The sequence below is a fragment of the Pagrus major genome, chromosome 7, assembly GCF_040436345.1.
Source record: "Pagrus major chromosome 7, Pma_NU_1.0".
Classification (NCBI taxonomy): domain Eukaryota; kingdom Metazoa; phylum Chordata; class Actinopteri; order Spariformes; family Sparidae; genus Pagrus; species Pagrus major.
Window position 1 is genome coordinate 23,151,165 of NC_133221.1, and position 9,632 is coordinate 23,160,796.

At 49.9% G+C, this 9,632-nt stretch overlaps 7 non-coding genes across 7 annotated transcripts; all 7 read left to right on the plus strand.

Annotated features, from left to right (window-relative positions):
- Positions 1-723: 723 nt before the first annotated feature.
- Positions 724-796, plus strand: trnar-ccu (transfer RNA arginine (anticodon CCU)). Its single transcript has one exon. It is a non-coding gene; the product is annotated as a tRNA-Arg (tRNA).
- Positions 797-3,579: 2,783 nt separating this feature from the next.
- trnar-ccu (transfer RNA arginine (anticodon CCU)) lies at positions 3,580-3,652 on the plus strand. The gene has a single exon. It is a non-coding gene; the product is annotated as a tRNA-Arg (tRNA).
- A 1,074-nt stretch (positions 3,653-4,726) lies between these two features.
- On the plus strand, positions 4,727-4,799 carry trnar-ccu (transfer RNA arginine (anticodon CCU)). The gene has a single exon. It is a non-coding gene; the product is annotated as a tRNA-Arg (tRNA).
- A 1,702-nt stretch (positions 4,800-6,501) lies between these two features.
- On the plus strand, positions 6,502-6,573 carry trnam-cau (transfer RNA methionine (anticodon CAU)). The gene has a single exon. It is a non-coding gene; the product is annotated as a tRNA-Met (tRNA).
- Positions 6,574-7,574: 1,001 nt separating this feature from the next.
- On the plus strand, positions 7,575-7,647 carry trnar-ccu (transfer RNA arginine (anticodon CCU)). The gene has a single exon. It is a non-coding gene; the product is annotated as a tRNA-Arg (tRNA).
- Positions 7,648-7,653: 6 nt separating this feature from the next.
- Positions 7,654-7,725, plus strand: trnai-uau (transfer RNA isoleucine (anticodon UAU)). The gene has a single exon. It is a non-coding gene; the product is annotated as a tRNA-Ile (tRNA).
- Positions 7,726-9,285: 1,560 nt separating this feature from the next.
- Positions 9,286-9,358, plus strand: trnar-ccu (transfer RNA arginine (anticodon CCU)). The gene has a single exon. It is a non-coding gene; the product is annotated as a tRNA-Arg (tRNA).
- The last annotated feature ends 274 nt before the right edge of the window (positions 9,359-9,632 follow it).

The following is a 9,632-nucleotide window of genomic DNA, read 5'->3' on the forward strand; positions in this document are numbered from 1 at the left end:
AAACCATCCTCTGCTATCTGAGTTTTACATGCAGTGGGGTCCTCTACATCACTCATGGCACAAAGTCACGTGACCAGCATCAGTCGTCACTCTGAATGCTCAACAGCAAAATCCAACCAGACTGTATCTAGTCCGACAGGCTATGGATACATTTGCATACCGCGCTAGCCTCCTAAGCCAGGGATTGTGGGTTCGAGTCCCATCGGGGGTGATTGATAGCAGAGTGGCGCAGCAGAAGCATGCTGGGCCCATAACCCAGAGGTCGATGGATCGAAACCATCCTCTGCTATCTGAGTTTTACATGCAGTGGGGTCCTCTACACCACTGCTATATCACTCATGGCACAAAGTCACATGATGAAACCAACATCAGTCGTCACTCTGAACGGTCAACAGCAAAATCCAACCGGACTGAATATAGTCCTGGCTATGGATAGATTTGGTTCCAATGAGCAGAAAAAGGTAATGCTGGGATCATTCAGCTAACCCAAAGGTTGATGGATTGAAACTATCCTCTGCTACCAGAGTTTTACGCACAGTGGGGTGCTCCCCACCACTGCTATCTCACCGAAAGCACAAAGTCACATGGATGGTGATGGTCAGCAGAGTGGTGTACCAGAAGTGTGCTGCTAACGCCTTGCCACAAGTTCTTCTAGCTAAGCCTCTGGCAAACATAGTCAGACCTGCATTGTTTTCAAAATGGATCGTTTTTGGCACAGGAGAAGCCCCAGTGGCCTAATGGATAAGGCACTGGCCTCCTAAGCCAGGGATTGTGGGTTCGAGTCCCATCTGGGGTGAATGATAGCAGAGTGGCGCAGCGGAAGCGTGCTGGGCCCATAACCCAGAGGTCGATGGATCGAAACCATCCTCTGCTATCTGAGTTTTACATGCAGTGGGGTCCTCTACACCACTGCTATATCACTCATGGCACAAAGTCACATGATAAAACCAACATCAGTCGTCACTCTGAATCCTCAACAGCAAAATCCAACCAGACTGTATCTAGTCCGGCAGGCTATGGATACATTTGCACAACGCACTAGCCCCCTAAGCCAGGGATTGTGGGTTCGAGTCCCATCTTGCTTGCATGAGAGCAGAGTGGCGCAGCGGAAGCGTGCTGGGCCCATAACCCAGAGGTCGATGGATCGAAACCATCCTCTGCTATCTGAGTTTTACATGCAGTGGGGTCCTCTACAACACTGGTTTCTCAACGATGGCACAAAGTCACATGATAAAACCAACATCAGTCGTCACTCTGAACGGTTAACAGCAAAATCCAACCAGACTGTATCTAGTCCGACAGGCTATGGATACATTTGCATAACACGCTAGCCTCCGAAGTCAGGGATTGTGGGTTCGAGTCCCATCAGGGGTAGTTGATAGCAGAGTGGCGCAGCGGAAGCGTGCTGGGCCCATAACCCAGAGGTCGATGGATCGAAACCATCCTCTGCTATCAGAGTTTTACATGCAGTGGGGTCCTCTACATCACTCATGGCACAAAGTCCCGACATAAAACCAACATCAGTCGTCACTCTGAATGGTCAACAGCAAAATCCAACCAGACTGTATCTAGTCCGGCAGGCTATGGATACATTTGCATAACGCGCCAGCCTCCTAAGCCAGGGATTGTGGGTTCGAGTCCCATCTGGGGTGAATGATAGCAGAGTGGCGCAGCGGAAGCGTGCTGGGCCCATAACCCAGAGGTCGATGGATCGAAACCATCCTCTGCTATCTGAGTTTTACATGCAGTGGGGTCCTCTACACCACTGCTATATCGCTCATGGCACAAAGTCACATGATAAAACCAACATCAGTCGTCACTCTGAATCCTCAACAGCAAAATCCAACCAGACTGTATCTAGTCCGGCAGGCTATGGATACATTTGCACAACGCACTAGCCCCCTAAGCCAGGGATTGTGGGTTCGAGTCCCATCTTGCTTGCATGAGAGCAGAGTGGCGCAGCGGAAGCGTGCTGGGCCCATAACCCAGAGGTCGATGGATCGAAACCATCCTCTGCTATCTGAGTTTTACATGCAGTGGGGTCCTCTACAACACTGGTTTCTCAACGATGGCACAAAGTCACATGATAAAACCAACATCAGTCGTCACTCTGAACGGTCAACAGCAAAATCCAACCAGACTGTATCTAGTCCGACAGGCTATGGATACATTTGCATAACACGCTAGCCTCCGAAGTCAGGGATTGTGGGTTCGAGTCCCATCAGGGGTAGTTGATAGCAGAGTGGCGCAGCGGAAGCGTGCTGGGCCCATAACCCAGAGGTCGATGGATCGAAACCATCCTCTGCTATCAGAGTTTTACATGCAGTGGGGTCCTCTACATCACTCATGGCACAAAGTCCCGAGATAAAACCAACATCAGTCGTCACTCTGAATGGTCAACAGCAAAATCCAACCAGACTGTATCTAGTCCGGCAGGCTATGGATACATTTGCATAACGCGCCAGCCTCCTAAGCCAGGGATTGTGGGTTCGAGTCCCAGCGGGGTTGATTGATAGCAGAGTGGCGCAGCGGAAGCGTGCTGGGCCCATAACCCAGAGGTCGATGGATCGAAACCATCCTCTGCTATCTGAGTTTTACATGCAGTGGGGTCCTCTACACCACTGCTATATCACTCATGGCACAAAGTCACATGATGAAACCAACATCAGTCGTCACTCTGAACGGTCAACAGCAAAATCCAACCGGACTGAATATAGTCCTGGCTATGGATAGATTTGGTTCCAATGAGCAGAAAAAGGTAATGCTGGGATCATTCAGCTAACCCAAAGGTTGATGGATTGAAACTATCCTCTGCTACCAGAGTTTTACGCACAGTGGGGTGCTCCCCACCACTGCTATCTCACCGAAAGCACAAAGTCACATGGATGGTGATGGTCAGCAGAGTGGTGTACCAGAAGTGTGCTGCTAACGCCTTGCCACAAGTTCTTCTAGCTAAGCCTCTGGCAAACATAGTCAGACCTGCATTGTTTTCAAAATGGATCGTTTTTGGCACAGGAGAAGCCCCAGTGGCCTAATGGATAAGGCACTGGCCTCCTAAGCCAGGGATTGTGCATTCAAGTCCCATCTGGGGTGAATGATAGCAGAGTGGCGCAGCGGAAGCGTGCTGGGCCCATAACCCAGAGGTCGATGGATCGAAACCATCCTCTGCTATCTGAGTTTTACATGCACCAAAGTCACATGATAAAACCAACATCAGTCGCCACTCTGAACGGTCAACAGCAAAATCCAACCGGACTGAATATAGTCCGGCTGGCTATGGATAGATTTGGTTCCAATGAGCAGAAAAAGGTAATCCTGCATCACTGGGATCATTCGGCTAACCCAAAGGTTGATGGATTGAAACTTTCCTCTGCTACCAGAGTTTTACGCGCAGTGGGGTGCTCCCCACCACTGCTATCTCACCGAAAGCACAAAGTCACATGGATGGTGATGGTCAGCAGAGTGGTGTACCAGAAGTGTGCTGCTAACGCCTTGCAACAAGTTCTTCCAGCTAAGCCTCTGGCAAATATAGTCAGACCTGTATTTTTTTCAAAATGGATCGTACTTGGTACAGAAGAAGCCCCAGTGGCCTAATGGATAAGGCACTGGCCTCCTAAGCCAGGGATTGTGGGTTCGAGTCCCATCTGGGGTGAATGATAGCAGAGTGGCGCAGCGGAAGCGTGCTGGGCCCATAACCCAGAGGTCGATGGATCGAAACCATCCTCTGCTATCTGAGTTTTACATGCAGTGGGGTCCTCTACACCACTGCTATATCACTCATGGCACAAAGTCACATGATAAAACCAACATCAGTCGTCACTCTGAATCCTCAACAGCAAAATCCAACCAGACTGTATCTAGTCCGGCAGGCTATGGATACATTTGCACAACGCACTAGCCCCCTAAGCCAGGGATTGTGGGTTCGAGTCCCATCTTGCTTGCATGAGAGCAGAGTGGCGCAGCGGAAGCGTGCTGGGCCCATAACCCAGAGGTCGATGGATCGAAACCATCCTCTGCTATCTGAGTTTTACATGCAGTGGGGTCCTCTACATCACTCATGGCACAAAGTCACGTGACCAGCATCAGTCGTCACTCTGAATGCTCAACAGCAAAATCCAACCAGACTGTATCTAGTCCGACAGGCTATGGATACATTTGCATACCGCGCTAGCCTCCTAAGCCAGGGATTGTGGGTTCGAGTCCCATCGGGGGTGATTGATAGCAGAGTGGCGCAGCAGAAGCATGCTGGGCCCATAACCCAGAGGTCGATGGATCGAAACCATCCTCTGCTATCTGAGTTTTACATGCAGTGGGGTCCTCTACACCACTGCTATATCACTCATGGCACAAAGTCACATGATGAAACCAACATCAGTCGTCACTCTGAACGGTCAACAGCAAAATCCAACCGGACTGAATATAGTCCTGGCTATGGATAGATTTGGTTCCAATGAGCAGAAAAAGGTAATGCTGGGATCATTCAGCTAACCCAAAGGTTGATGGATTGAAACTATCCTCTGCTACCAGAGTTTTACGCACAGTGGGGTGCTCCCCACCACTGCTATCTCACCGAAAGCACAAAGTCACATGGATGGTGATGGTCAGCAGAGTGGTGTACCAGAAGTGTGCTGCTAACGCCTTGCCACAAGTTCTTCTAGCTAAGCCTCTGGCAAACATAGTCAGACCTGCATTGTTTTCAAAATGGATCGTTTTTGGCACAGGAGAAGCCCCAGTGGCCTAATGGATAAGGCACTGGCCTCCTAAGCCAGGGATTGTGGGTTCGAGTCCCATCTGGGGTGAATGATAGCAGAGTGGCGCAGCGGAAGCGTGCTGGGCCCATAACCCAGAGGGCGATGGATCGAAACCATCCTCTGCTATCTGAGTTTTACATGCACCAAAGTCACATGATAAAACCAACATCAGTCGCCACTCTGAACGGTCAACAGCAAAATCCAACCGGACTGAGTATAGTCCGGCTGGCTATGGATAGATTTGGTTCCAATGAGCAGAAAAAGGTAATCCTGCATCACTGGGATCATTCGGCTAACCCAAAGGTTGATGGATTGAAACTTTCCTCTGCTACCAGAGTTTTACGCGCAGTGGGGTGCTCCCCACCACTGCTATCTCACCGAAAGCACAAAGTCACATGGATGGTGATGGTCAGCAGAGTGGTGTACCAGAAGTGTGCTGCTAACGCCTTGCAACAAGTTCTTCCAGCTAAGCCTCTGGCAAATATAGTCAGACCTGTATTTTTTTCAAAATGGATCGTACTTGGTACAGGAGAAGCCCCAGTGGCCTAATGGATAAGGCACTGGCCTCCTAAGCCAGGGATTGTGCATTCAAGTCCCATCTGGGGTGAATGATAGCAGAGTGGCGCAGCGGAAGCGTGCTGGGCCCATAACCCAGAGGTCGATGGATCGAAACCATCCTCTGCTATCTGAGTTTTACATGCAGTGGGGTCCTCTACACCACTGCTATATCACTCATGGCACAAAGTCACATGATAAAACCAACATCAGTCGTCACTCTGAATCCTCAACAGCAAAATCCAACCAGACTGTATCTAGTCCGGCAGGCTATGGATACATTTGCACAACGCACTAGCCCCCTAAGCCAGGGATTGTGGGTTCGAGTCCCATCTTGCTTGCATGAGAGCAGAGTGGCGCAGCGGAAGCGTGCTGGGCCCATAACCCAGAGGTCGATGGATCGAAACCATCCTCTGCTATCTGAGTTTTACATGCACCAAAGTCACATGATAAAACCAACATCAGTCGTCACTCTGAATGGTCAACAGCAAAATCCAACCGGACTGAGTATAGTCCAGCTGGCTATGGATAGATTTGGTTCCAATGAGCAGAAAAAGGTAATCCTGCATCACTGGGATCATTCAGCTAACCCAAAGGTTGATGGATTGAAACTTTCCTCTGCTACCAGAGTTTTACGCGCAGTGGGGTGCTCCCCACGACTGCTATCTCACCGAAAGCACAAAGTCACATGGATGGTGATGGTCAGCAGAGTGGTGTACCAGAAGTGTGCTGCTAACGCCTTGCAACAAGTTCTTCCAGCTAAGCCTCTGGCAAATATAGTCAGACCTGTATTTTTTTCAAAATGGATCGTACTTGGTACAGGAGAAGCCCCAGTGGCCTAATGGATAAGGCACTGGCCTCCTAAGCCAGGGATTGTGCATTCAAGTCCCATCTGGGGTGAATGAAAGCAGAGTGGCGCAGCGGAAGCGTGCTGGGCCCATAACCCAGAGGTCGATGGATCGAAACCATCCTCTGCTATCTGAGTTTTACATGCAGTGGGGTCCTCTACACCACTGCTATATCACTCATGGCACAAAGTCACATGATAAAACCAACATCAGTCGTCACTCTGAATCCTCAACAGCAAAATCCAACCAGACTGTATCTAGTCCGGCAGGCTATGGATACATTTGCACAACGCACTAGCCCCCTAAGCCAGGGATTGTGGGTTCGAGTCCCATCTTGCTTGCATGAGAGCAGAGTGGCGCAGTGGAAGCGTGCTGGGCCCATAACCCAGAGGTCGATGGATCGAAACCATCCTCTGCTATCTGAGTTTTACATGCAGTGGGGTCCTCTACAACACTGGTTTCTCAACGATGGCACAAAGTCACATGATAAAACCAACATCAGTCGTCACTCTGAAAGGTCAACAGCAAAATCCAACCAGACTGTATCTAGTCCGACAGGCTATGGATACATTTGCATAACACGCTAGCCTCCGAAGTCAGGGATTGTGGGTTCGAGTCCCATCAGGGGTAGTTGATAGCAGAGTGGCGCAGCGGAAGCGTGCTGGGCCCATAACCCAGAGGTCGATGGATCGAAACCATCCTCTGCTATCAGAGTTTTACATGCAGTGGGGTCCTCTACATCACTCATGGCACAAAGTCCCGAGATAAAACCAACATCAGTCGTCACTCTGAATGGTCAACAGCAAAATCCAACCAGACTGTATCCAGTCCGGCAGGCTATGGATACATTTGCATAACGCGCCAGCCTCCTAAGCCAGGGATTGTGGGTTCGAGTCCCAGCGGGGTTGATTGATAGCAGAGTGGCGCAGCGGAAGCGTGCTGGGCCCATAACCCAGAGGTCAATGGATCGAAACCATCCTCTGCTATCTGAGTTTTACATGCAGTGGGGTCCTCTACACCACTGCTATATCACTCATGGCACAAAGTCACATGATGAAACCAACATCAGTCGTCACTCTGAACGGTCAACAGCAAAATCCAACCGGACTGAATATAGTCCTGGCTATGGATAGATTTGGTTCCAATGAGCAGAAAAAGGTAATGCTGGGATCATTCAGCTAACCCAAAGGTTGATGGATTGAAACTATCCTCTGCTACCAGAGTTTTACGCACAGTGGGGTGCTCCCCACCACTGCTATCTCACCGAAAGCACAAAGTCACATGGATGGTGATGGTCAGCAGAGTGGTGTACCAGAAGTGTGCTGCTAACGCCTTGCCACAAGTTCTTCTAGCTAAGCCTCTGGCAAACATAGTCAGACCTGCATTGTTTTCAAAATGGATCGTTTTTGGCACAGGAGAAGCCCCAGTGGCCTAATGGATAAGGCACTGGCCTCCTAAGCCAGGGATTGTGGGTTCGAGTCCCATCTGGGGTGAATGATAGCAGAGTGGCGCAGCGGAAGCGTGCTGGGCCTATAACCCAGAGGTCGATGGATCGAAACCATCCTCTGCTATCTGAGTTTTACATGCACCAAAGTCACATGATAAAACCAACATCAGTCGCCACTCTGAACGGTCAACAGCAAAATCCAACCGGACTGAATATAGTCCGGCTGGCTATGGATAGATTTGGTTCCAATGAGCAGAAAAAGGTAATCCTGCATCACTGGGATCATTCGGCTAACCCAAAGGTTGATGGATTGAAACTTTCCTCTGCTACCTGAGTTTTACGCGCAGTGGGGTGCTCCCCACCACTGCTATCTCACCGAAAGCACAAAGTCACATGGATGGTGATGGTCAGCAGAGTGGTGTACCAGAAGTGTGCTGCTAACGCCTTGCAACAAGTTCTTCCAGCTAAGCCTCTGGCAAATATAGTCAGACCTGTATTTTTTTCAAAATGGATCGTACTTGGTACAGGAGAAGCCCCAGTGGCCTAATGGATAAGGCACTGGCCTCCTAAGCCAGGGATTGTGCATTCAAGTCCCATCTGGGGTGAATGATAGCAGAGTGGCGCAGCGGAAGCGTGCTGGGCCCATAACCCAGAGGTCGATGGATCGAAACCATCCTCTGCTATCTGAGTTTTACATGCAGTGGGGTCCTCTACACCACTGCTATATCACTCATGGCACAAAGTCACATGATAAAACCAACATCAGTCGTCACTCTGAATCCTCAACAGCAAAATCCAACCAGACTGTATCTAGTCCGGCAGGCTATGGATACATTTGCACAACGCACTAGCCCCCTAAGCCAGGGATTGTGGGTTCGAGTCCCATCAGGGGTAGTTGATAGCAGAGTGGCGCAGCGGAAGCGTGCTGGGCCCATAACCCAGAGGTCGATGGATCGAAACCATCCTCTGCTATCAGAGTTTTACATGCAGTGGGGTCCTCTACATCACTCATGGCACAAAGTCCCGACATAAAACCAACATCAGTCGTCACTCTGAATGGTCAACAGCAAAATCCAACCAGACTGTATCTAGTCCGGCAGGCTATGGATACATTTGCATAACGCGCCAGCCTCCTAAGCCAGGGATTGTGGGTTCGAGTCCCATCTGGGGTGAATGATAGCAGAGTGGCGCAGCGGAAGCGTGCTGGGCCCATAACCCAGAGGTCGATGGATCGAAACCATCCTCTGCTATCTGAGTTTTACATGCAGTGGGGTCCTCTACACCACTGCTATATCACTCATGGCACAAAGTCACATGATGAAACCAACATCAGTCGTCACTCTGAACGGTCAACAGCAAAATCCAACCGGACTGAATATAGTCCTGGCTATGGATAGATTTGGTTCCAATGAGCAGAAAAAGGTAATGCTGGGATCATTCAGCTAACCCAAAGGTTGATGGATTGAAACTATCCTCTGCTACCAGAGTTTTACGCGCAGTGGGGTGCTCCCCACCACTGCTATCTCACCGAAAGCACAAAGTCACATGGATGGTGATGGTCAGCAGAGTGGTGTACCAGAAGTGTGCTGCTAACGCCTTGCAACAAGTTCTTCCAGCTAAGCCTCTGGCAAATATAGTCAGACCTGTATTTTTTTCAAAATGGATCGTACTTGGTACAGGAGAAGCCCCAGTGGCCTAATGGATAAGGCACTGGCCTCCTAAGCCAGGGATTGTGCGTTCAAGTCCCATCTGGGGTGAATGATAGCAGAGTGGCGCAGCGGAAGCGTGCTGGGCCCATAACCCAGAGGTCGATGGATCGAAACCATCCTCTGCTATCTGAGTTTTACATGCAGTGGGGTCCTCTACACCACTGCTATATCACTCATGGCACAAAGTCACATGATAAAACCAACATCAGTCGTCACTCTTAATCCTCAACAGCAAAATCCAACCAGACTGTATCTAGTCCGGCAGGCTATGGATACATTTGCACAACGCACTAGCCCCCTAAGCCAGGGATTGTGGGTTCGA